General features: G+C 34.9%; 2 long non-coding RNA genes across 3 annotated transcripts in view; one reads left to right on the top strand and one right to left on the bottom strand.

Annotated features, from left to right (window-relative positions):
- Positions 1-236: 236 nt before the first annotated feature.
- Positions 237-4,625, bottom strand: LOC143223292 (uncharacterized). The gene is made up of 2 exons (XR_013012800.1): positions 4,350-4,625; positions 237-622 (listed from the first exon to the last, which is right to left on the bottom strand). It is a non-coding gene; the product is annotated as an uncharacterized LOC143223292 (long non-coding RNA).
- LOC143223293 (uncharacterized) overlaps positions 811-27,908 on the top strand; it is a 162,007-nt gene continuing 134,909 nt past the window's right edge. For both annotated transcript variants that reach the window (XR_013012802.1, XR_013012801.1), the window contains exon 1: positions 811-1,000. This is a non-coding gene — a long non-coding RNA (uncharacterized LOC143223293). The remainder of the gene's footprint in view (positions 1,001-27,908) is intronic.

Here is a 27,908-nt window from a genome sequence, read left to right as displayed (position 1 = left end):
AGGTTATATTTCATGTAAATTGCTTCCAGTTTTAACCTCATAATACCTATTTTCCCATATTTTCTGGGGGGGTCATGTCCCTAGACTCCCATAGCACTAACATGCTTTGCATGATTATGTTTCGTACAGTATGTGTTGGCTTCCGAATTTCATAAATTAGAACTTTCCATTCAAACATTGTGTACGGGCCTGTATGAATAGTGTATACATATATAAAAAACTTAATTACAGCCATATACGAATCTCACTCACTATTTATTATTATTATTCCAAAAAAACTATATATACAAAAGTCAAATAACTTTTTTTTAACTTTTATAAATTTCCCAAGCACTTGTTGGTTATCTGTGTTTACACTGTAGCCTCGGATACCACAAGCAACACGTGCAATTCTAACTGTCGTTCCACCTCTGGTTTACACCCACACACAATCATTGTGTCCTACATTTAACCATCTGGTCTATTGAGATATCTTCTAATAATCATGATGCTCGTATCGGTAATTAAGTCTCTAATGAGACGAAGTTCCCGTCAAGGCTTGCACGCTGGGTCATTGTTGAACGTAGTCGATACCTTCAGCTTGAGTCAACTTCTAATGATAGCAGCTATGACTTAACTCTGACTAAGAAATAAAAAAAAATATAAAAGAATAATATTTTGTAAGTCAACGATGACGTTGACTGAATCTTAGTTTCATGCTTGGTATCCAAACAAACACGACAAGTGTAACTATTTAAAGAAAAACAATGACCTGACTGATTCACCGGTTTAGCATGTCTCTGAGTAATCCCCTATTTCTGTTAACATGTGATTTAGGCTTGACGGTTACTACCACTGGTGAACTTTCAGATTCATACATAACATTACTTGTGTTTCTATAGCGAACATGTAGTCTGTGTTGTAGACTGTGATAACGTTTTTTAAACATTGTGTACGTCTGATAGCGAATTTACGAGAAAATATAGGCCTAAAGAGTGAAGGGACGAAATTACTGTTCAAAGTAAGTTATTGCGCCATTATCTTCTATTCCCGTGTGTACTTTTGTTGTTGTTGTTTCACTCGATTCTGCGTTATTTGAGAGCGTGGGAAATTGTGTAAAGAATATAAGTTAAAAAACAGAAGACGCTTTTTACATTTACGTAAACGTGTGTATTCAAATTCTACTTTATAAATTAGATTTCTTTTACAAATCATTGCTGTCTGTATGGAGCTTTCTTTTAAAAAATCTACCGTATTTCAAGAAACAAAGATTTTGTAAAAGCTGAATTTTAAAAATCAAATTAGTAATTTTTAATATACTTTCAAAACACAGTATTTCTTTTTGTAAATTTGTAAGGCCTTATACAAACTTTATGATGTTTTCTACTTTATTGTGATTAAATTTTAATACCCATGACACCCGTCTTTAGAATGCATTTTTAGACAGTATGCAATCATATTCGTTTCACTTAGGCCCGGCATGGCCAAGTGTGTTTAAGCGCGCGAGTCGTAATCTGAGGCTCGCGGGTTCGCATCCCCGTCGCGCCAAACATGCTCGCCCTTTCAGCCGTGGGGGCGTTATAATGTGAGGGTCAATCCCACTATTCGTTGGTAAAAGAGTAGCCCAAGAGTTGGCGGTGGGTGGTGATGACTAGCTGCCTTCCCTCTAGTCTTACACTGCTAAATTAGGGACGGCTAGCACAGATAGCCCTCGAGTAGCTTTGTGCGAAATTCAAAAACAAACAAACAATCGTTTCACTTAAAGCAGCAAAAAGTTTAATCGCTTAACTTACAGAAATAAAGTTGAATAATAAAGTAGCAGTTGGATTTCGAACAAACAATTAGTTGTGATGATGGTGAGACAGATGGACATATAATACTGATAAATACAAACAAGACATAATTTTCGATAGCATTGTGTTATTATCTTGGAGTTAGGCGTATATGAATATTTATAATGCGCTCGTTATGTTTTATATAGAAATTAACTATTAAACTTAAAACTGAATTTCATTTTATTTCGAGAAGCGGGAAAGCTGCACATTAAAGGCAGTACCAACTGTAAATGAGGCCCTTTTCATTGGAACTCGAAATCATTTGATGCTCAAGACCCCCATACAATCGCATGGGTCACACCCTCTATAAACCCCACATTATTTGTATCATCATTTATAATTTATTGTGCTGTTATTTAACGAAAGGGAAATGTTGTGTATTAATTAAACCCCCACCTCGAAGCTTATTTTTGTCCATGTAACTGTCTTTAATTTCAACTATGTAAAGCAACTTGAAAGAAGTAAATAACGATTCCAACATGTTAATTACTAATGTAATATTGGTAAATATTATAAAAAATGATTACTTAATTAACACTTCTATATGATATGTCATTAACTTTGCTATGTTGTTCATGACCTAAAGATAATAGTATACATGTTCGTGGTAGCGGTGTGCCTTATATCATTCTATAACTCAAGAACAATTTTATATAATTTATTAAATTACTTTTTCTCTATATATATATATGTACACACACACATACACATGTAGAAACGTTTAGTAAAGTCTGAGATAACTGTCTCCTTCTTTTAATACCGTAGCGAAGTACTAATTAGAAAGTAATTTCTAGTGCTCTTATAACATACAACAGAACGGACGTAACAGTTACCGCTTGGTGGACCGTGTTAAAAATGTTTTGTTTTTGGATATTCACCGAAGCTACTCGAGGTTATTTGGGCTACCCGTACCTAATTTTGAACTGAGAGACTAAAGAAAAAGCAGCTAGTAAACAGTAACCACTGCCATTTCTTGTATGATCGAATAATGATTTTTTTTTTTGTTCCGGAAATAGGACGCGAGTGACTCTCGAAAATCCACAATTGAGCTCACTAGTTACCAGATCACACTCAGCCCCGTTTTAAAAAGTTAAAGCTATGCACGATCTGTAGAAAGTTAAAAGAATGTTAATACAAAATGTTTTCGGTAGTTTTCATGTCCATAGTTTGAATTTTCCTAATTCTATCATTTTCACGCAAGCTCTTTAAGCTACGCTATCTTACAGGCATTATAGGTAAGATCAATAATTTGGTTGGTTTGTTTTGAATTTCGCGCAAAGCTACACGAGGGTTATTTGCGCTATCCGTCCCTAATTTAACAGTATAAAATTAGAGGGAAAGCAGGTAGTCATCACCACCCACCGTCAACTCTTGGGCTACTCTTTTACCAACGAATAGTGGGATTGACCGTAACATTATAACGCCCCCACGGCTGAAAGGGCGAGCATGTTTGGTATGACAGGGATTCGAACCCGTGACCCTCAAAGTACTAGTCGAGCGCCTTAACCGTCTGGCCCTGTAGGACCAATGTTCACTGAATGACAAGCGTATGATTTTAGAGAACTTCACATACATATTTTTAGATCTAAATAACTCGGGAAGTCTCAGAGAAATTATATTTAGTGTGATTTTCATTTGTAGGAAGTTTCATATTAAGTGTTGTTTGTGTGAAATACTTTGCAAATAAATGAAACGAAAGTGACTAAAGTTGAAATCGAGACCAGTCGTCATGTAATAATGACAACATTGTGCCATTATGTACCATACTCGTTGTATTGAAGAGACGGACTAAGCAAAGATCAGATAAGGTGATTCTGAACTGGACCTACTTAATGATATGAGAGTTGTAGTATTTGATCGAAAAATTTGGAAGAAAAGTTCTGGCCAAACAAACACAAATATACTATTTATATGGATTCTGTATGAGTTTATAGTATTGCTAAAGCTTAATGTATTGCTTAAGCGTGCTGTACTACAGTTTGATCACTTAATCTCCGAATTAAGGTAGATGCATTACATTTATAGAAATAGAAGATATATTACTTAATAATATTAATTTTATAGTAATGAGCATGTTAAGAGCAATAGCTAAAGGACAGTACTTTCTCAGTGAACTTATACAGTATGATAGGACACTTATAGGGCTAGAAAAGATAAATATAATCAAATTAGTTATTAATTTTGCTGTAATATCACATAATTATGCTGTTCAACGGATCATGTTTGACCAGTTTAGGCATTACATATCATAAAATGTAAATTCGAATATCATTAAATGATTAGGTTATGGTAAGGTTTTAACTTTATCGATAATACTGAGATTTAAGACCTAAAACAATGAAAAATGAAAACACTAGAATTAACAATCCTAAATAAATACGTCCACCTGTCGTTTAGCATTAAGGTTGAAGAATTATAAGGCTCACATTCGCAATTCGAACCCTGCTGTACACACAACACAATAACCCATTATGCAACATTGGCTTAAATAAAATTTAAATATAGAGCTCTTGCACGCGACGTCACAAAACTTACTGATTCACCAACGTCGCCATATTTGACGTCGAATAATCAACAGCAGTCTATATCATTACAATATATGATAAAGCTTTACATGTTTATGGCAAAAACATCGCCTTTGACAAAAGATACAGATCTCAAGTTGTACGGCCATTCAGTTTCATGATGTATCCTTATGAACACTGCTGAGATTATTTACACCATTTTGTAACACTATATTAGAGAACAAATTTGTTGTTTTCCACCTAAGACGAATGTAAGCACTTGACATTCAAAATGGCGAGGTAAACTACAGACCACGTGATTTTTTATTTTTTTTTTTAATGTTAGTGCGAGACTGTAACTTGCTTTCCTTGAATGTGTATTCCTTTTACGCTCGTGGATGAAAAAGTGTAACACCGACTCGTCCGTTTTTGTTGTTTTTTTTATCATAATGTAAAGCTGAGAGTAGTTCTAACATATGATGCTTTAGAAAATACACAATTCAATCCAATTCATCTGTGAAGCTAAATCGAAGCGCTTAGGTTATAAGATTTATTTTATGTTTTATCTACAAGTTCGTAAAATATGTGGTAAGCAAATACATTCAGACTTAGTAAGTATAGGAATATAAGCTATAAGATCACATACATATTTTCTATATTTGTTATTCTATCTGTATAAGACTGGCTTTACAAATACTTGTTTCTAATATTTAAAACATTTTATCTTATTTTAAAACTAAGATAATTGTAAACTTTACATTACTTAACACGAAGTAAAACACGGTTCACTTAATATATGCATTTTACTTACGAAAGAAATTTCCTAGAAATAAATATTCCATTATAAGCTTGATAAAACTTACGGTTTCATTTTCAGGCAGTAAACTATGTTTCTGAAATAAAAGAAAAGAGAGAGAAATGATATTATTATAAATATTTATATGTCATAAACTCTATATGTATGGATGGTCAAGGAACTCAATAGGTATAATACAAATATACAGTCTAAAAATAATAAATGACATAATTTTACTTTAAAAGATGATTACCACTCCCTTTCAATTGTATTTCTACCCAACAAGCCCAAAAACAAAGCAACAAACCATCGCTAAAATACCAAATCAGAAAGTGACCAACCCACCAAACTGTTTATATTTCTTCTTCTTGTTTCAATCGAGGTAACTCTGCAATTACTTCCTTACTAGACCCACGCTAGTACAGCGGTATGTCTTCGGATTTACAATGCTAAAGTCAGGGGTTCGATTTCCCTCGGTGGGCTCAGCAGATAGCCCGATGTGGCTCTGCTATAAGAAAACACACACACACACTTCCTTACTAACATCAGTTTAAACCTAAATCCACTCTATGTGCTTCTGGGCAATGCAAGATGTCAAGACTTAGACGTAATAGCTAGTAGTAATTTAAAAAATCATAATTCTAGTGTAAACGATGTTATTATTAACTTTCGAAGTTAGTTGTTTCAGAAACATGTGGGAGTAACAAAATATAATCAATACACATAATATTAAATTAACAAAATATAATCAATACACATAATATTAAATTTTATTACACACATTCATAGAATACACTAACTTTTAGTCGAGGTTAAAAAAAACACGTCACAAGCCCCTCAGTGGCACAGTGATATGTCTGAGGACTTAAACGCTAGAATCCGGGTTTTGATACCCTTGGTTAGCTGAATTAAGCATTGTGCTTAACTTCAAACAACAACAACACCTCACAAAATACGTAATGAAGAACATTTTATCAATATAAAATAATGTATGGAGTTTTTATCGGTATCTCACTTTGTAAATTAAACCTTTTTGCTTTACTGTTTCTCATACTTACTTCTTGTTTATTTTTATGGAACAGACCTGTTATAGAATGTTGTTTGTAAATTTGCGTACGTTAATTCTATGTTATACTTTCTAAGCAAGGCATTTTATAGAATGATGTTTTTAAATTTACACAAGTTAGTTCTATATTTGACTCTAAGCAAGTATTTTTTCTCGTTCACTTTGAGAAAGAGACCAAGTTTTTCGAATAGTTTTATTCTACGTTAAGTTTGAAATATACATATATTGGTTTTAAATTTTACTAGCTGCTGAAATAATATTTAATGAAGACGTCGAACATTACAAAAATCCTTCTACATTAAATCGAAACTTATTTACTTCTACAGGATTATTGGATAGCAACACATTTATAAATAGCCGCTTTTAGTGTGGTTAGAATTTTTTCGAGAAACTATATAAAACCTATCTGCGGTAGCCGTCCCTGATTTTGAACTGACAGACTAAAAGAAATACAACAAGTCTGCAGCGCCCTCTACTATCTCTTGCACTATGTTTTTTTCTGACTGACTAGAGTAATTTGGCTATCATTCTTATAATATACACATGACCCCAAAGTACGAATCACGTTTCAGCGGCAAAAGGACGCAAACTATACATCTCCGGTTCACTGCCCGTGTATATTAACCACTAAGCCACGAGCGATCAAACAGCTTTCGAATTCACCTTGGTCTTTCTGTCACGTAACGTTTTGTAACATTGGTTGCTTATACTTGAAGAACTCTATAATTTTCGTATTAATCATTTTACACTTTGGGCTAGCAATGGACTGTCTAATTAAATTAACCGGATGCGATATGGAAATTTAACAATTAATCTTTGGGTTAAATTAAAGGTATCAAGCCTCGTAATAAAGCTTAACGGTTGTGTAAAATCCAATAAAACCTCCTCGTGATACGAATTTCAATATAACAGTTATATATTTATATTGTGAACTCGCAAGTCATCAAGACATATAGTAGTTTTATGACTACGTGTATAATAACCTATTATCTCAGTAACATGCATTTTTCACGTGTCCATGTGTTCATCTTTTTACGTACCCTGCGCGAGCATTTTCCTCGTGCTTTAGTCAGTTGAACTTCTTCCATGTGTTTAAATAAACGATAACATGTTTTAAGCTGTTGAGGAACTGCCGCGGAGAAATAAAGAGTCCTTCCCTTACCGCCATAAGAACGTCAGAGAAATTTGCCTCTTGGATTATAGCGGTCAAAAGTATGCAGTAAGATATGTACTAAGAAGCAGAGCTGTTAATTTTTATTGGTTAGTTGAGGTAAAGTTCGAAAGATTCAAAGAAATAAAACGTTAAAAAATACCCTCTCTTCTTCTGGTTATTTACAATTTTTCAGTTTACCGGACATTCAAAACAGTGAAAAACATGACTGTAGGTAGATGCATGCGTTTTTCGCAGAATGCGCTCAACGTTACTAACATGTGCAAAAAGAATCTTGAAATAGAAGTTCGACATGAAGTGGGTTTATTTTGTAATTCTCTGTTTTCTGTCTATTCAAGAATACGCATTTCTTGAGTTGTATATCACTTTACAATAGACTAGGCTTTCCCTTACCGGGGGGGGGGTTCTTTGAGGAACTCACGTGAATAGAAATTCTTACTGTCTTCTAGTTATTAAAATATTTTTGCACTCCTTGCTCTAGAGAAGCTTTATTGAGAGGTTAATAGTGATGCGAAATAAAATATATTTTAACCCAGTTTATTTCTTTTCTTCTTCAGATAATATTTTCGTGAATATTAAACAGATGACGTCAGCATGTCCGAACTCACTCATCCAGATGGACTTGTTGATTAAATCGAAAATAATTTCAAAAAAGTTGTCATATATAGCTACAGATGAACTTGTAGCTATATATATATTGTTATGTATGGTTTGGAAATTCCAACATTAGTTACACTTAAATCATTAAATAAACGTGTGTTGAGTACGTTTAAGGAATAGTGAACACGTTTAAACATAAATTTTACAACAGTATACTTTAACTGGATTAATATCACGCTATGAAATGAGATTTGGTCACTCATTACAGGATTCCTCTTTCTGTTCGACCTGTTATCGATATCTGTCTCATTTGTCCCACCTGGTGAGGCATGGCCAAGTGGGTTAAAGTGTGCGATTCCTAATCTGAGGGTCGCGGGTTCGAATCCCCGTCGCACCAAACATGCTTGCCCTTTCAGCCGTAGGGGCGTTATAATGTGACGGTCAATCCTACTATTCGTTGGTAAAAGAGTAGCCCAAGAGTTGGCGGTAGGTGGTGATAACTAGCTGCCTTCCCTTTAGTCTTACACTGCTAAATTAGGGACAGCTAGCGCCGATAGCCCTCGTGTAGTTTTGCCCGAAATTAAAAAACAAAAAACATTTGTCTCCCTTCCCTCCTTTGTAATGTGTTACGTATTGTAATTTATCTCGGACAAATCTCCGATGTATTATGTTACGTACGTTACGTATTACTATGTCAAATAACCGGAATTTTTAATTTAGAAGTTAATTGAATGATAATATGTATTATATTTGCCAATAAGACTGATACACAAAATTTTCTTTCTGAACACAAATATGTTTTAGTTTACAAATAATAAAACAATTTATAATAACGGTTATTATATACAAGAGTTTTACAAACTTGCAAATTATAGTAAGTCTTCTGTTTGATCTAGAACTGAATATCCTATCGACGTTCACGAGACTCAAATTATTTTTATGTTGATACACAGTTACATTTCTCTTGACGGCTAGCTGGCTTGAAGCACATGTAAATTTTTCACCAACGACAATACCTAATGTTTTCGTAGAATTACTAACGTCTAAAGTTAACCCTCTGAACTTGAATGGTTTATGTTCGAAATCTATAAACGTTATTGGTCAAATATCTGTTGTTTTCCGATTAATAAGCGTTTATCACTAGTATAACTTCCGAGGCTTATGGTATACTGACTATAGCGTCCAAACAATATTCTATTACTGTCTCTCTGCGTTTCTCTTTATAAACGTTAAGGCGACATTCTCGAAAATTCAACAATACTAGAATATAGTGTTTCTGTAAAACATATAGTGTTGATTCTTACTCTCGAGAATCTTCTACAAATTTAGAGAACAGGCAATACATATTTAACAATATACGTTAAATGCTTTAAACTGAAACAAACGTAGGTATTAAAATAAATGTATAACAGTAAATCTGTTACCTCTACTATCCACTCTGTTCAGCAGCATCTCAAAATAAGAAACATGATAGAATACACATATATGTGTATACATTCTAATTTGGTTTAGAAGAATTAAGAGTGAATTAGTTTATGTTTTATTATACTCTGAAATAATCTATAACATGCTTATCCTTGCTTGAATTGTTGTTTTAAGTTCCCCTCAATTTAAATATATTTATTTTTTTCCTCAAAAGCACCATTATTGTTATCAGAGTTATACAACAAGTTATACAACATGATCTGATATCACGCTTCGTAAACATTGTTGGGAATGCAAACTCGCATACACACTTAGCCTTAATAGATTTTATCGCTTTAACCATAAAAAGTAAAGCTGGAAGAAAAGAAGCATAGTGAAGTAAAACAACATTTAACGATTGCGTACATGACACTGTTTTATGTACATGAACTAATTATACTTTAAGGAGACTGATTTTATGCTAGAATTTGCGTATTTACTTACGACAGACACAGGCCTATCCTTTTCTAGTATATATTATGTATTACTGCTGAAGACTTACAACCATAGTTGCCAGGAGTAGGTATCAAAATTAACACCAAGCAGACTTTACGCTTCCTTTAAGCGTTTTGTTTGAAATACGCTAATTCAACAAAAGATGATTAATCAACGTCATTTATGGTTAGGTAGTGCGAAGTTTTTTTACATTGTTTGAGTATAATTAAAATATTCACGACTTCTTTTCTACTTATTTAATTTGAAGTAATGTTTACGGTATTCACACAATGATGTGTTTGTTTAAACCCCAGCTATGCGGCTATAATATTAGTGATATAAATATGTCAAATGAAAGACAAACAAGCAAGTTAAAATGTAATGTATATCACAGCTTGTTTCTGTTTAAAACGTTTTTTATTTAGAAGTTGTCGTTACATATTTCTATTGATCACTTCTAAGTTTCCTCTCCTCTTGTATTTTAACGTGCAATCTGTTTTTTGTTATTATTTCGTTAATTATTTTAGATAAAGAAACTGAAACTATTGTGAAATGTCGTATGTGAGGAGAGAGTGGAAAGAGATATAGGCTATTTTCATTTTGGATATCAGGGTTGAGAAAATAACACGCACGAAGTTCAATCAACACGCGGAGAAATACTTTATGAAAAAGTGCCGTTAAGTTTAAGCGTTATAGTTTCTCTTTAGAGTCCTTTTCTGTGGTATGGACAGAGGCAGATTTAAGGTTGTGTGGGCCCAGGCCCTACATCCAATGTAATTTTACACAGAATAAAATTATTAATTGGCCCCCAATAAGACCATGGGCTCTGGGGCTTAGCTCCCTCTAGCCACTACCTGAATACACCACTGGGTATGGATCATGAGCACAAAAATACTGGGAGTTTTTAATGCTATTATGTGTACTTTAAACCATTTTTATTTCTTGAGACACTTGCATAGCTACAGTCCATGTGATTATTGATCTAAGTAGCGAGAATAGTAAGATAGCGTAATGGTTTGCCATTATGTTTAATGTTGGTATCACTGACAAGACAGAGTATAGAACAAAACAGTTGTTTATTAAACTTGTCTCCACTAAACTTATGATATCACATTACTCCTTCCACTCTCCTGTCTTTCAAGCATGTCTTATGATACGTGGGTATATTTAAATAAGAAACCACATTTAGGCGATATGGAGGTCAGTTCCTGTAAGTATCTGAAAACCACGACAACCTGATATAAGAAGCGGAACATGCGAACGCTTCAAATGCCCAGTTTTTATAACCAGCAACCTATATATGACTGCAAAAAGTAAGTATACGAGGAGTTTGTGTGTTCTTAGCAGATATAAGTCATGATGTATTAGAAACTGTTTATATGAATATAGTATTCTTTGTTTCTGACCCCGAATGAACTTTATGTGGATTATATATTTTGCCACATTTGTTTGACCCATTAAAATTGAACAGTGAGAACCAGTAACGAAAATGCAGTGTACTTATTTCGTTACAAGTTTCAGTACTACGAACGATATATATATTCTGTTTGAGGTTTCCATTAAATGACCTGTGTGTAATTTCTTCTCCACTAGGTGGTACGGTTTGAAAGGTTCTTTTTTTCCATTGAAAAGCGAGAAAGATATTGATATAAATAAAGCTATTGATAAGTGTATATGCATTTAATAAAATATTTTATTTACTCAAAATATACCACAAGATAAGACAAAATATGTGTTTAAATTAGACCTATCGTCATGCAGTGTGTGCGTCTATTTATCCATTGAAAATGAATAAAGAAAGAACTAATTTGGATGTAGAATTAGGCGTATCACTATATCGTTAGAATTTAAAGGAATGTATTACTTCAGAAATGTGCCTCTCTTCCCCGGCTACAAGTAAGGTATTGGTGTAACTTAGGCCTAGCATCTGATTTGGGGTAATTGAGGAATTTTATTCACCTAATTATAAAAAATAAGAGTTGTTCGAATTAGGCAATTTACAAATATTAGTTTCCAACTATTAGAGTTCTGTGATAATGCAAAATTGTCTGCTAGTTCAAATAGATGCTAACGTTGATATAAGAAACCGATAGTAAGTACTTTCAAACATTTTTTCTATATAAAAATAAGTTCCTTTCATGAAAAAGACTTTGAGTTTTCCTAAAATATCTGGCAATTTTGTTTGAGATAAACATTACTGTGTGTTTGTTATTTTCCATAAAAACAACAACAACACTACAATTACATTTCTTTTTATTGTAAAACAGCTGCAATAACAAATAATCAACAATATAGTATACTAGAATATAATTTCACCGAATTATAATAGTAATTTAATTATTCAATTATTTGTTAAATATTCTTGCTCTCCTTTTACTACAAAGCTACACAATGGGCACTGTATCCATTTCAGCACTGTAAGTCCGTAAACTTACCGTTGACTCACTGAGGGCTTTGAAAAACAAAGTGTTGTCATAACATAATCGTCATAGGCTACAGCGATGGAATTTTTCTTCCCCCCCCCCCGATGTCCTTGTTTGTTTAATTTACACGTTGATGTGATTAATAGCTCACATTATGTAGATGTCTAGGACATAGAACAGTTAGTGAACTTTCTGATCTATTTATTACCCCTGCTTTTCAGATCCAGTTCCTTGAAAGTAACTCTATGATTCAATCAGTGTAAACGATATCCATACACAGGAAACGCCTACGTAAGAGACATTGGTAGATTACTGTGAAAAAAGCAACTGTAGAACTATAATCACAGGAGAAACGTCTGTGTACAGAAGGTGAACAATACTGTGTGGGCGTTACGGTTGTTGTTGTGTTCGGCTAGTGCATGTGTTACAGTATAGCTTCAGACTGTCTAGTCGTGTGTTTGAGTGAAGGCTGTGACATGAACATTACACAAGTATGTATATAACACGACATTTTCATAGTAAAGCACGTACATATACATACATGCATAGCATGAAAACACGGATGTTTGTGCCGCATAAACTATTGTATACATATGAAAATGTTAATAAAACTGTTAGAAGCACAGATGCATTTTTAGATACTTTATTACACGTACTTATCCCACCTTCCAAACCAAATGATATAAAATGATATAACCTGATGCATAATATCACGTTATCAAAAAATACACAAACCTGATATAGATCTTGTCATAATTCGATATGTCCTTTTTTTACATTTTTACGTATTGTGAAATTATGATACATAACTAAAGTAAAACATGGATACACATATACAACAAGCACACGTATGATTTGATATGAGATTCCGTCCCACGACATTACAAAATCGCCGTGTGTTTACATGATAGGAACTTTCTCAAGCAAAAGAAACAAAAGGTAAGATATCTGACATTCATTAACACAGTTTGTTTGTTTGTTTGTTTTGGAATTTCGCACAAAGCTACTCGAGGGCTATCTGTGCTAGCCGTCCCTAATTTAGTAGTGTAAGACTAGAGGGAAGGCAGCTAGTCATCACCACCCACCGCCAACTCTTGGGTTACTTTTTTACCAAACAAATAGTGGGATTGACCGCACATTATAACGCCCCCACGGCTGGGAGGGCGAGCATGTTTGGCGCGACGCGGATGCGAACCCGCGACCCTCAGATTACGAGTCGCACGCCTTAACGCACTTGGCCATGCCGGGCCACCATTAACACAGAGTAGAAGCTCTTTCCTGGCATTTATACACATGCATTGTGTGTATATCTACTTGAATACGCACGTGGTTTAGAGCGTTCTATTTGCAACCTGCAAGTCATGAGTTTCAATCCTCTCTCCAAACGTATTTGACACTTCTACTGTGGAAGCATTATAACATTATAGCCAATCCCACTATTCGTTGGTAAAAGAGCAGTCCAAAAGTTCGCGCTGTTCTAGTCCCTCACGTCTAAACTAGGTACATAGAGCTTTCAGGTAATTTTGCAAGAAATTCAACAAACAAACGAAAAGGTGTTATTAACCTTAACAACGGAAGAGAAAAGAACAAAAATCAACATCAACTAAAGACCCAAGGTGATTTTATTAAAAGTCCTAGATAATTACGTCAATTAACAACTATAGCTAATCTAGGTTACGTGACGTAAAGCAGTATTTTTTGCTCCATAACTTATGGTAGGCTCTTATAAGGTTAATTAAACAGCCTTATATTTCAGAACAAAAAAAAAGTGTTAATGATTAAGAAATAAGAGTGTTTTTTTTTCATGTATTGATATATTATAAATGCGAGCACACCCACACGCGGACACGTGTATGTGTGCACGCTTGTATGTATTTTAATCCTTGTTGCTAAGAGGTAACGCTATACACGGTGTACACAATGTTACCGACTTTGTGTGTTCATATAAAACGCAATAGAAATTATTTTTTCTCTTATGTCTTATTGAATGTCATGGTTTGTTTCCTTCTGTGAAATTTTATTTTATGATGCAAGTTTATCCTGTTATAACCTATAGAGAAATGGAAAAAAAAAGACATAAAAAACGTGGTTGTTAATTGACAAGCATTTCAAAATAAATTCTGTCAAAGTCAAGGAGTTTAAAACGCAATATTAAAGATATAAATTCACACAATGAAAACGAAACTGACATTAATCTGTGAACATTAAAAATCGTGTTTAAAGCGTGCTTTCTTTCCTACTGACGCATAACAAACACTGATAGTACTACAGCTTAAAAACATGAGAACTTTTAATGTGAGCTGAGTACTTAGAAGTAATGTTTGAATTACACTATTAACAAATAAAGGACCGGTTTTCAGCTTAATTGGCCTTCATATTGAAATATACATACACTGCTGGCCAAAATCTTAAGGCCAATGAACATAAAGAAACAAATATGCATTTTGCGTTGTTAGACTCAACCACTTATTTGAGTAGAGCTTCGAAAGATTAAAATAAGAAAAGGGAAAAAACAAACTTTTTTAGCATTTAATAGAAAAAATGTGAACCCTATGAAATTAGTCTAAATACTAGCTGGTTAAAAGTTTAAAACCATACCAAAGAGAAGTTCTTAACAGAGTAGGAAATGCCCAACAAGAGGTCTCAGTAGTGAGTTGCACGGCCGTCATTTCGAATAACTTCAAACATTCGCTTTGGCATGGTCGATATAAGCGTTTGCAAAAGGCTGGCTGGAATGTTATTCCAAGTGGTAAAGATGGCTTCACGAAGATCATGCAATGTTTGGAATTGACGTCCATTTCTATAGACTTCCCTTGCCATCCACCCCCAAAATATTTTTAATGGGGTTCAGTTCGGGCGAACATGCTGGATGGTTCAAAAGAATCACGTTATTCGCCATGAAAAAGTCCTTTGTCCTACGGTCATTGTGGATTACAGCGTTGTCCTGCTGAAAGATCCAGTCATTTCCACACAAACGAGGGCCTTCAGTCAATAAGAATGCTCCTTCCAACATGCCAATGTAGCCAGCTGCTGTTTGACGCCCCTGAAGCTCCATTGTTCCATGGAAGGAGAAAGCACCCAAGATCACAATGGAACCTCCTCCACTGTGTCGTGTAGAAAATTCTACGGTGGGATATCCTTATCGTGCCAGTAACGTTGAAAGCCATCTGGACTATCCAGGTTAAATTTTTTTCTCATCAGAGAACAAGACCTTCTTCCACTTTTCTACGTCCCATGTTTGGTGCTTATCAGCAAAGTTTAACCGAGCTGTTTCGTGGTGTGGAAGAAGGTGTGGCCTTTGAAGACGTTTACGGTTTGTAAAGCCTTTGTCCCGTAGATTCCGTCTTATTGTTCTTGAACTGCATTCTGCATCCGTAAGGGCCTTAATCTGGTTCGACGATCAGCTGATGTCTTGCTGGACAACTCGTCGAATCCTTTTGCTCAACGCCTGCGAAATTTTCTTGATTCGACCACTTGAAATTCTCGTTCCATATCCCCCAGGGTCTTTTAAGAAATTTGCAACAGCAGTTTTACTACGCCCAATCTCACCAGCGATGGCATGTTGAGAGATACCTTGCTTTTGTAGCTCGACAATTCTGCTACGTTCAAACTTTGTCAACTTTTTAGCTTTTGCCATGTTTTTACTCAATGTAACACAGGAGATGTCAGTGAGAGATGTTGACAACGCTAATGCTTGAACACAAGTGACTAAATTTCGTTACGCGTCTACTGATTAACACTTCGTTTCAGTATGGTCTTAAACTTTTGACCAGCTAGTATTTAGGCTAATTTCATAGTGTTCACATTTTCCCTATTAAATGCTAAAAAGTTTTATATTTTTATTTTCCCTTTTCTTATTTTCATCTTTTGAAGTTCTACTCAAATGAGTGGTTGAGTCTAACAACGCAAAATCCATATTTTTTCTTTATGTTCATTGGCCTTGAGACTTTAATCACCAGTGAACCTGAACGACGATTGTTTTTGCTAGACTTTAAAGTATTATATGAAATAGTTTATAATGTTTAACACTATCCATCTACTTAGAACAACGTCCCGTTTTTCTTAAAGCAAAATAGGTGACAAGATAAACAACAATGGAAATCAGTAAAATGTTTGAAATGTTTCTTGAAGCAGTGGTGAACATTTGGTTGTTTTTCGTTTGCCATAGATTTTTTTTAGAGCATGAATACTCTGAAGAAGACTAAGTCTGTTACCTAATAGAAACTTCTTTCACAAACTAAAACTAACTGTAAACATTATTAATGCGCATTCAGAATAGATATATACGCAACATATATGTATATACACATTATAAGAAGCACAGTTACGGACGGAGAGTTGACTTCATATTGAAACAGTTTATTTCTTATGCCATACGACACCCGACAGATGGTCGTGGGCCAGTTTTTACACAGTAATTATAGAAAATGAGCTTAAAAAAAATTAAAGTCATGGAAAACAGTGAAAGACTTAAATCAAGAAAAAAGCTGACGATACTGAAAATAAAGAACGAAAATTATGTATATATATATATATTAAAATATAACAACACTTCTTTACCAATCAGGTATAAAACAGGCTTAAGAAAAAAGATGCACGAGACATTATACGTCAATGACGACAATACACCACCTGCATTTTGTTTTCTATATATATTCATATTGCGGTTTTTCAAGCATGGCTATCTAATAATATTATTAAGGTCAAGCATGTTACTAGAAAGTGATTAACTGAAATTTAAAAAAATCGAAATAGATATAAAAAATATTAATAGGCTTGCAGTATAAATAGTTGATATTATAATGAATCTTTGTGTGCTGTACAATGAAAGTAAAACTATTCCCCTGACCTTACAGGTTTGTACCTGTTGTTGATATAGTTGAAAATAAATGTTACTTTCAGTGAAGTTCCCTTCATATTTCAATACAAGGGCCGTAAATAGCCTGGTGGTTAGCAGATTCAGACTATACAAGTGCCGTTAGTGGCATAATTATTAGCAAGGCCAAGCTGCACATCAAAATATCCAAAGTTCGAGACGTGATGTCGATGAACATCTACGCACTTTCAGTCGTTATAAAAGTAACAAACAGTTCTGTTATTCGGTTCAAAGAGACACGTGAATCTTCGTTGTTTCTGGTTTTGCCGTTTCGTCCACATGTGCATAAGGTACCTTAAGGGTAAAATAAAATTCGATTTTCTTTTTAGCTCACCAGTTGTTAACAATAGAAAACAAATCTTATTTTCACGTTTGTTTATATACGCACTGCTGGCCAAGATCTTCACATTTTCCCTATTAAATACTAAAAGGTATTTTATTTTTATTTTCCCTTTTCTTATTTTCATCTTTCGAAGATGTACTCAAATAAGTGGTTCAGTCTAACAACGCAAAATACATATTTTTTTCTTTATGTTCATTGGCTTTAAGATTTTGGCCAGCAGTGTATATATTAGTTAATCCGATGGTGTCGCGTAAAAGTAGCTCAAATTCTTTCTAACATTTATGTAATCTTTATACTGTTATTTAATTTTTACTGGTGACTGGTGAAATTAAATTCAATGCTTACTGAGAAGTAACTCATGTATCTGACACTGTCTAGAGGGCATTATTCAGTTAGTGTGGTTTCAGTTCCCTAACTCACTATTCTAGCATTTATTCAGTCACTGTTGAAAAACTTTTAAACTGTGCTAAGGTTAACAAAGTTTATGGGTCATTTTTAACATTTGATGCAAGTCCTATACATGTTTCATAACTGAAAGCGAAATAAATTTTGAACAGTTTCTATATATGTTTCATTACTAAAGATTAAATAAGATATGGTTATTAATTTTTCAAATGTATATGTATATAAAGAAATAAAGTTTGATAGTTTTTAACTCTCCGTTTTCTCATTTACTGACTGATATCACTCGCATCTTTAAATCGCACCGTTTAGTCTGTATTAATTTTCTCGTTTTAAAACAAATTATACTGGTTACTATGATCTCATGAGATTCAGTTAGTATTTGTTTGATTTGTTAAAATTCGCGCAAAATCACTCAAGACTTATCTGCGCTAAATGTCCCTATTGTTGATGTTATATGCTAGTATTAATCAACACCAGCTTTTGGGTTACTCACTGTCAAAGAACAGTGCTCCCACCGTTGAAAGGGCGAGCTTGTTCGGTGAAGATATTCGAACCTACAATCCACAAATTGTGAATCGAGTGCCTTAACCACAAGGCTCTGCCAGACCCATAATAATGTTAGAGTCTTAATGGTGTTTCAGAGATTACAATATGCTTGGAAACAATAATAACTTACCTACTAATCCAAATTGTTGGAAATGGTTAAAAACATTGTTTTAGAGTTTGTTTTGTTTTCGTGTTGTTGTTCCTGTAATGTATGAACATTTAGGTAACTTGGAAAGGGGACAAATCAATATTATACTTATATTCAGTATAGATAAATGTAAATTATAAGAAGGTCTTTTGGTTATTTGATAGACGAAGAACCAGTTGTGTTCATGTTAAAGAAGATATTTATCATGAACTAACGACGTTATTTGGCTTATCTTGTATCTAAAAACAAATATTATGAACCTGTGACTAGTATGTTTGATAAGAAAGCTGGAAACCGAATAATTACATAAGGTTAGTAAGCCATCTATGACTTCTTGTAAATAGTGTGTTTAGAAAATATAGTGTTATGAAATACTTCCAATACTACAAGAGCTTATTTGTGTTGTACGAAAGTAACATATACTGAACTATGTCAGACTGAACACAAAGCGTTTATAGAATTTTTTTAGTATTTGTATGTATATGGGTGTATATATATATATATATACACTACATCGCAAATAGTATGTGGATACCCAACCATCACATCCATATGTGCTTTTTGAACATTTCATTCCAAAACAATGGGATCAATATGTAATTGGTACCCTTTTGTCTATAACAGCCTTCACTCTTCTGGGAAGGTTTTCACCAGATTTTGAAACATGGCTGCGGGGATTTGGCCCTATTCAGCCACAAGAGCATTAGTGAGGGCGGGCACTGTTGCCTAGCTCACAGTCGGCGTTCCAGTTCATCCCAAAGGTGTTCGATGGGGTTGAGGTCAAGGCTCTGTGCAGGCCAGTCAAGTTCTTCCGCACCAACCTCGGCAAACCATGTCTTTATGGGCCTCACTTTGTGCACGGGGGCATTTCATGTTGAAACAAAAAAGGGCTTTCCCTAAACTGTTGCCACAAAGTTGGAAGCACACACTTATCTATAATGTCATAGTATGCTGTAGCATTAAGATTTCCTTTAACTGGAACTAAAGAGCCTAGCTCAAACCATGAAAAACAGCCCCAGACCATTATTTCACCTCCACAAAACTTTACAGTTGGCACTATGTATTCAGGCAGATAGCGTTCTCCTGGTATCTGCCAAACTCAGATTCGTCCGTCCGACTGCCAGATAGTGAAGCGTGATTAATCACTCCAGATAACGCGTTTCCACTGTTCCAGAGTCCAATGACGGTGTGATTTACACCACTCCAGCCGACGCTTGGCATTGCGCATGGTGATCTTAGGCTTGTGTGCGGCTGCTCGGTCATGGAAACCCATTTCATGAGCTTCCCAACGAACAGTACTTGTGTTGACGTTGCTTCCAGAGGCAGTTTAGAACTCGGTAGTGAATATTCCAACTGTTGACAAACGATTTTTACGCTCTACGCGCTTCGCACTCGGCGGTCCCATTCTGTAAGCTTGTGTGGCTTACCGCTTCATGGCTGAGCTGTTGTTGCTCTTAGACGTTTCCACTTCACAATAACAGCACTTACAGTTGACCGGGGCAGCTCTATAAGGGCAGAAATTTGACGAACTGACTTGTTGGAAAGGTGGCATCCTATGACAACACCATGTTGAAAGTCACTGAGCTCTTCAGTACGACCCATTCCACTGCCAATGTTTGTCTATGGAGATTGCATGGGTGTATGCTTGATTTTATGCACCTGTTAGTAATAGGTGTGACTGAAATAGCCGAACCGACTAATTCAAAGAGGTGTCCACATACCTTTGGCCGTGTCTTATATGTTTCTATGAGTAAATGGAATTAATAATTTTCAAATATTGGTACAAGATCTGTATTGTTATGCAAATAATATTCCTAAAGAGGAAATAAGCGCTATCCCCTAGTGGAACGTACTATAATTATAATAATCAGTAAATTGAGAGAAATTAAACATTTTTATAAAACTATAAGCACGTTCATGGTAATGAACACACGTGTTGATTGAACACACAAACGCAGGTGAGGTCATGAACTCCTACTTCAAATAAGTTTACAAAGTCAGACCTTGTAACAAATGACCTGATTCCAGTTCACTTAGGAACCATTTACAAAATATTTTATTAATAATTATCGAACATTGTTCCATAATTTCATGACCCGCGTTTTTTATCAAATATAAACATGTTAAATTATAACACTTGGCGTGGGGTAAGACAATTAATCATATTTATTAAAGATAAGCACTGATAGAGAAGGATAAAATGAAGTAATTCTCGATGACGGGAAACCCACTTGAAATAAAAATTGCAAACGCTTTCTTTGTATCTCAGAACGGCTGTTATGGGTATTAACACTGCTACTCATACGGAAAGAACAAGGGCCTGGCATGGCCTAGCGCGTTAAGGCGTGCGCTTCGTAATCTGAGGGTCGCGGGTTCGCGCCCGAGTCGTGCCAAACATGCTCGCCCTCACAGCCGTGGGGGCGTTATAATGTTACGGTCAATCCCACTATTCGTTGGTAAAAGAGTAGCCCAAGAGTTGGCGGTGGGTGGTGATGACTAGCTGCCTTCCCTCTAATCTTACACTGCTAAATTAGGGACGGCTAGCACAGATAGCCCTCGAATAGCTTTGTGCGAAATTCCAAAAACAACAACGGAAAGAACAACGTTTCGACCTTCCTAGGTCATCTTCATGTTAAGATAAGTTAACGTTGTTCTCTTTTATCAATAACAGTGTTAATACCCATAACAGCTGTTCTGAGATACATTTTCATTTCAAGTGGGTTTCTCGTCATCAAGAGAAACTCTCATTTTGTTAACCTAAAGATGACCTAGAAAGGTCGAAACGTTGTTCCCTGCTTTATTAGTAAAAGTGTTAATGCCTATACCAGCCGTTCTGAGATACAAAATATAGTAACTCTATTGGTATTTTATTACGCAATTTGTTCAACAGATTCTTCTTGTTTTATACCAACTTTTACTGTACAATCATCGACAATTTCTAATGTTGACAGTTCTGAATGTTTTTTTAAATCCTAATAAGACGTTTTACAACTGCGTTTATCGGTTATCTTCTCAACATTGTATGAAAGAACATTTATTCAGCAACCAGCTGAGTACATTTTTTTTCCTGTTGTTATAAGGAGCTTTTGAAAGGGGTGGAACGCATGTGTGTGTGTTTCTCTAATAGGGAAGCTACATCAGGCTATCTCCTGGCCTTACCGAGGGAAATCGAATCCCTGATTTTAGCGTTGTAAATCCAAGGACTTACCGCTGTCTCAGCGGGGGTCGGGTGGAACGCTCTTTTGTGACCCACTTTGACATTCCAATCGGAAGACCAGGAACGCTAATTGCTTGAATCCTCACGAGGCGGAACACCGTTCCGCCCCAGTTTAACTTCTGAACTTTTTGACCTCACATAGCACACTTGCAAAAGAGATTACCTTTATTTTAGTATAAATAACTTTTACCTTACCTGAGCCCGGCTGACGTCCGTTCATTGGACAACATATCTGTTTGTCCACCCGGTATCATTCCATTCGCATAATCTTATGTCAGTTTACCCAAACACTTTCGCTCTGTTCAACCGACAAAATGCTAGTATGTCCACCCAGTTTCCTTTCTTTGTTTTTTGAATTTCGCGTAAAGCTACTCGAGGGCTATCTGCGATAGCCGTCCCTAATTTAGCAGTGTAAGACGAGAGGGAGGGCAGCTAGTTATCACCACCCACCACCAACTCTTATGCTACTCTTTTACCAACGGATAGTGGAATTGACAGAAATATTATAACGTCCGCACGGCTTAAAGGGCGAGCATGTTTGGTGCGACGGGGATGCGAACCCGTGAACCTCAGAATACGAGTTGCACACCTTAACCCATCTGGCCATGCCGGGCCTCCACCCAGTTTCATCCGCTAATTTTACAATATGCCCGTTTGCTTAAATGGCTTCTTTATATTTATTTGGCATGTCTCTAGTAGTGAGGAGAAACCCATATGAAGTAAAAATGTATCTCAGGACGGCTGGTATGGGTATTAATATTATTACCAAAATAAAGTAGAAAATAACGTTTCTGAAGATTACCTAAACAGGTCGTAACGTTGTTTTCTGCTTTATTTTGGTAAACGTATCAATACCCATGCCAGTCGTCCTGAGATACATGACAACATGTCTGTCCAAATGGTTTCATTCTGTTAGTCTAACAAAACGTCTTTCTGGTCATATGATTTCAGTCCGTTAATTGGACGGCATATCTCTTTGTTCAAAATTTCTGTACGATCATTCAATAAAAAGTCTTTTTGTCCAAACAGTTTCAGTCTATTCACCCAATAATATATCCACCCAGTGCGTTCGCTTTTCAATAGGTCTTTTTATGAAAACGGTTTCTATACGTTTATTTGGTAATCTGTTTGTTTGTGAAAGCAGTTTTAGTCTTTTTCATAATTCAACATACCTGTCTGTCATCTGAGTTTTGCCCTTTCATCTCACTACATTTTTGTCCGTCCACTTGATTTCTTTCCGTCAATTAGACAAAGTGTCTGTTTGTCCAATCGGTTTCAATTCTTCATCAAACAACACCTATTTCTATCCAAAAGCTTTAGTCCATTCATTTGACAGTATGTCAAAGTGTGTCTATCCGATTAACATATATGTTTGTTCAGTTTCACTCCATTCATGTGACATCTCTCCATATATACATATGGCTTCAGAATGTTAACCCACAATATGTCTGTCTGAAAAGGTAACAAATGTATTTTTGTCTATCGGCTTCAGAATGTTAACCAACAACATGTCTGTAATTAAATGTACCAAACTTACTCAGTTATTTTGTGAAAATATATTTCGTAGCTGTTATTCCGTCTACATAGATCCTTTAAATATACATAACACTCTACATAAATATATCTTAGAGCACATTTATCATTGATATAATGAACTGACTAAATGACGAAGACTATTCGACTCGACAATGGACTTGAAAAATACATTTTCGAGGCTCAGACTTATAGTTCTGATTTACACATTTTAACCACAATTGTGGCCATTGATTACACACACATCTATGACATTAATTGACCATATCTTTTAAACGTGTCAAATATAGAGGGTACGGTTACAACTAGCATTATTGACCATCGTTTTAATTTTATTTTCTTACTCATAAATGGTATGCACTTGTTGAATACCTGTACCATTTAAAGAACTAGTGCAGTGATATGATAACATTTCCACAAGTACGGAATTTTGAGACAACCTAAATATACGTACAAGATGTACTTACGCAGGTCCCCCAAAATGTTGTGTTTTAAGAGTAAATAAAACAAAAATTAAGAGTACCAAATATTTTTCTTTCTTGCCTTTGAAGTTCATATATCATGTAGCGTTGTATCCTACAGAGAGCATGAACTTTCTCGTGATTCGTGGTATGAGCACGTTTTACTGATGTCACGACAGCACAAATCGTAATATGAAGCGTTCCTTGTGTGACGCCACTTTAAAATCTATTGACTGACTGACTGACAGACAACACGTTTCTGGATGGTGGTGCGAGTAGTTAAAACAAGTGACCCCTTTAGGCGGCTTTCTGCACCCTTTCCAGGAAATAGTGCACATTACCCACTTTTCCTCTGGTAACGGTCCAGAGTAATCGAGTTTCAAAATAAATATCATATTTTTAAAAATAAGTAAAAGAAGTATGTCAACTGAAACATTTCTATCAGCGTTGTTCTATTTTCGGGCAGAATTACTTCTTATCTTTTTCTTGTTCACAATTATGTTAGTTGCTTAATTACAATTAAATTTGTTTGTTTGTGACACACATTGGTTATTTTTGAAGGGTAATTCAAGACTAAGTAACATTTTTAGATAATCAATATTAGTTTAAGAATGAATCTGTTTCAGTATATTCTCCAAACGGATAATACTTTGTAGTCGTAATTATGCTTTAGAATTAGGTTGTTTCAGGGTTAGGCTGTTTCAGGGTTAGGCCCTGTAGTTCAAAATATGTTCAGCAATATTTTATTTATTTATGCTGTTTCTGATTGATTATTTAGAATTAAGCACAAAGGTACTCAATGGGCTATCTGTGCTCTGCTCACTACGAGTATCGAAACCTAGTTTGTAACGGTGTGAGACCATAGACATACTGCTGTGGCATTTGAGGGCGAAAATTGGGTGTGTGCGTGTTTTTTTACAGCAAAGCCACATTGGGTTAACTGATGTGTCCACCGGGGGGAATCGAACCGAACCTCTGAGTTAGACTGTAAATCCGTAGATTTGTCTCTGTTCCAAAGATGAACTGCCGTTTTTACTTTATGCACATGTTTGAAATAATATTACATATAAGGTAAACATCAGGAACTGTAAAATATTTACTTCCTTATTATACGAGTCATATTAGAGCCAAATGTCAAGGAATTTTTTCTTGTACAGAAGTCACTTGTACAGAAATCTTTGCCTCCTTACATAATGGCCACCAATAAAGGCCGCTCCGTTAATCCAATGTCTAATTATCAAAGCGTGTTCAAACTTCCACAGAGCGCGTGATGTAGTTTATTTAAGTGCAAGACATCCAATTACGTATCACAGAAAATATTTTGTCTCTAATCTTTTGTTCGTATTTAGATTTTGGAAGAACTGTACATTTCTATAGCATATACTCTTATACAGGATGTGATTCAAATAAAGTATACTCAGTATATTTTGCTCATTAATAAAAGTGTTTGGTTTGGTATATCAAATTTTAAGGAATAAAACAAACCAATGCTTTGAATGTAAGCGAAATCATGGTTATTGTATATGTAGTTTTGTAAGAGGATAGTAGAAAACAACATGAGTGAATTAAGGGCGTGAACGTACATATTGCTCAGTAGATTTTACCATAAACTTGGGTTTGGATCGGTTCACATCGGAAACAACTGTCTCGACAGTTGGACGTTAGTAGCCTGCCTACCAGACAAACTATCAAACATTATCATTTTTTATTGAAATACTATTACGTTTATAATGTTACTTGGTCAACTATTTCCTATTTACTTGTCATTTTAAAAAGCTCCTGTCTGCACATTTCAGTCATTTTTTAATGTATTATCAGACTATGCTCCTGAATACCTTTTGTACCATGTACTATTCCGACTGTCTTCCGAGTATCTTTTTCGACGTTTCCTACTTTTGTACCTCTGGCCATGTTGTTGTTGTTGTTGTTGTTGTTTTTTTCTGTTCATAATTCTCGTTAGATTTTTTCTATCTGTTGTCTTTCAGGTTAACTTTTGTATACGTATCATCCTGAAGAGATTTTCTCTAAAAAAATTTAAATACATTTTTTTTCTAAATATCTCCTTTCTATATTGCCGGATAATTTTGAGTACTCACCAGTTTGGTTGACTTCTGTCTATCTGCTTGTCCAATAGTGTATCATAGTTATTTCTTGTTATCAGCTAAATTAAACTGGTCTATATCCTTCATCTGATAGCCCCCAGTGACTTAGAGGTTTGTCTGCGGACTCGCACTTCTAGAAATCAGGCTTCAATATCCGTGGTGGGCAGGACACAGATAGCCCATTCTGTAGGTTTGTGCTTAATTCCACGTAAAACAAACCATTTGATAGCTCTCTTCTTTTCGTGTACTCTCTTCTACCTGTTTATCTTCCTATCTGTTTTTTGCTTATTTCTTACTACAGCTAATGATATTCTATTTTCAGAGTACATCTGAATATATATATATATATTCTGTTATATATATATATATATCTGTTGGTATAATTAGCCACTTTCTTGGTAATCTTAGTTTATCGGCATTGCCCATGTAATATAACCTTAAAAACCAGCCAATCATAACCTAGAGTGGTTGGTGTCAGGTTTAGTTTATGCCGAGATCGGTGCTTGTATATTTTATTGCACTCACTAAACATAATCCATTATTTTCCTGAAGAAAAATAGTGAATATTCAAAAGCGTTTGAGTTTGAGGTTCCGTTTGAAAATCACTACAACTTTTGTATCTGATCCTGTGTGCTAAATCAAAATTGCCCATGCAAGTCTATATTACAAATAAGGGTACGTTTATTTTGTCATCACATGGTTAACCAGCCCATACAATCACTTCGAGGAGTTACTTTCGTTCATGCTAAGATTTCCTTGTAATTTCAACCTCACAATGTGTAATTAAATGTAACTTCCGCTGTTTACTGACGTCATTAGGTTACGGTTTTATGTGTATGACATTAAAATTCATATCTTACATTCTTGTAAGTAAATTCATACCTTGCTCTGAGATCTTAATGGCCAATCAGTATAATTTTACTTTATAATAGCTTTTATTTACTCTTAAACTGGTTTCATTCGTATTTTAACCTAACAGAAGAATAAGTTTAATTAGAAGGTAAAGTAAAGAAAAATAATCTTACCATGAAAGTATATTTATTCTGAAACACAATTTTCAATTTGAAAAATAATTGTAGTGGCGCCCCCTTTTGGTAGGTAGTTGAATTTAATTAATCTTTGTTGTTTTTCCAGAAAACTAATTAAACTATTATGGTGTACTGTATGGGTTAGTCATCTTGTTAATATAGTGGGTGGTTTAATATAACATGGTTTTTAAAAAAAACGATGTAATGATTAACTGTGTTGAGTCACTTGTAAACTTCTTAATAGCTTGTAGTTGTATAGAGGTTAATGATGCGCCGTTTTTATAAGCTTCACTAAATTATTGAAGAATAATACATCGGAACATTTTGTTATTTTTGTTAACTGGTTTGGAAACCTGGTGTTAAATGTTTTTTTAAAAAACCTGAATCACATATTCAGATGTTTAGTTGCCTGTTGTAGGAACTAACTCAGTGAAACAATGTATTACATTTATAAATTTTAATATACCTGTTGTAGAGACTAAAGTTGCGAAGTAGTGGCCTAATTTACAAACCTCAATACATCTGGTGTTGAGATTAACCATTTAAAGTGGTGTGCTGTACTTGTAAACTGAAGACGCCTGTTATAGAGATTAAATTTGTGAAATAGTCTCTTATTTGTAAAATTAAATATGCTTGGTCTAGAAATTAAGTCTGTAAAATAATATCCAATTTATAATCTCCTAAAACACACCAGGAGATTTTAACTGTTTTAAGCCTAATGAGTAATGGTGTATCACATTTCGTGGTTTCTGTTCTTAAGAGATCAGAAAGCAACCATTCTATCGCTTGTTTAGATGTTCACCAAGACACAGATTAATTATATACGTAGGGAAAATATACAATAAGATTTAGAGCATATAATACAATACATAAAACTATAACATGTTCAAATTTGTTGTGCCAGTCAATATCACCATTGTAGGTCGTTGCGTTAAAGAAGTTAACTCTATATTTTTCGTACACGTAAAGGTCGGAT

The sequence above is a fragment of the Tachypleus tridentatus genome, chromosome 8 (assembly GCF_004210375.1).
Source record: "Tachypleus tridentatus isolate NWPU-2018 chromosome 8, ASM421037v1, whole genome shotgun sequence".
NCBI classification, from domain to species: Eukaryota; Metazoa; Arthropoda; class Merostomata; order Xiphosura; family Limulidae; genus Tachypleus; species Tachypleus tridentatus.
The sequence above is the reverse complement of the archived record's forward strand: the minus strand, read 5'-3'. Positions and strand labels throughout refer to the sequence as shown.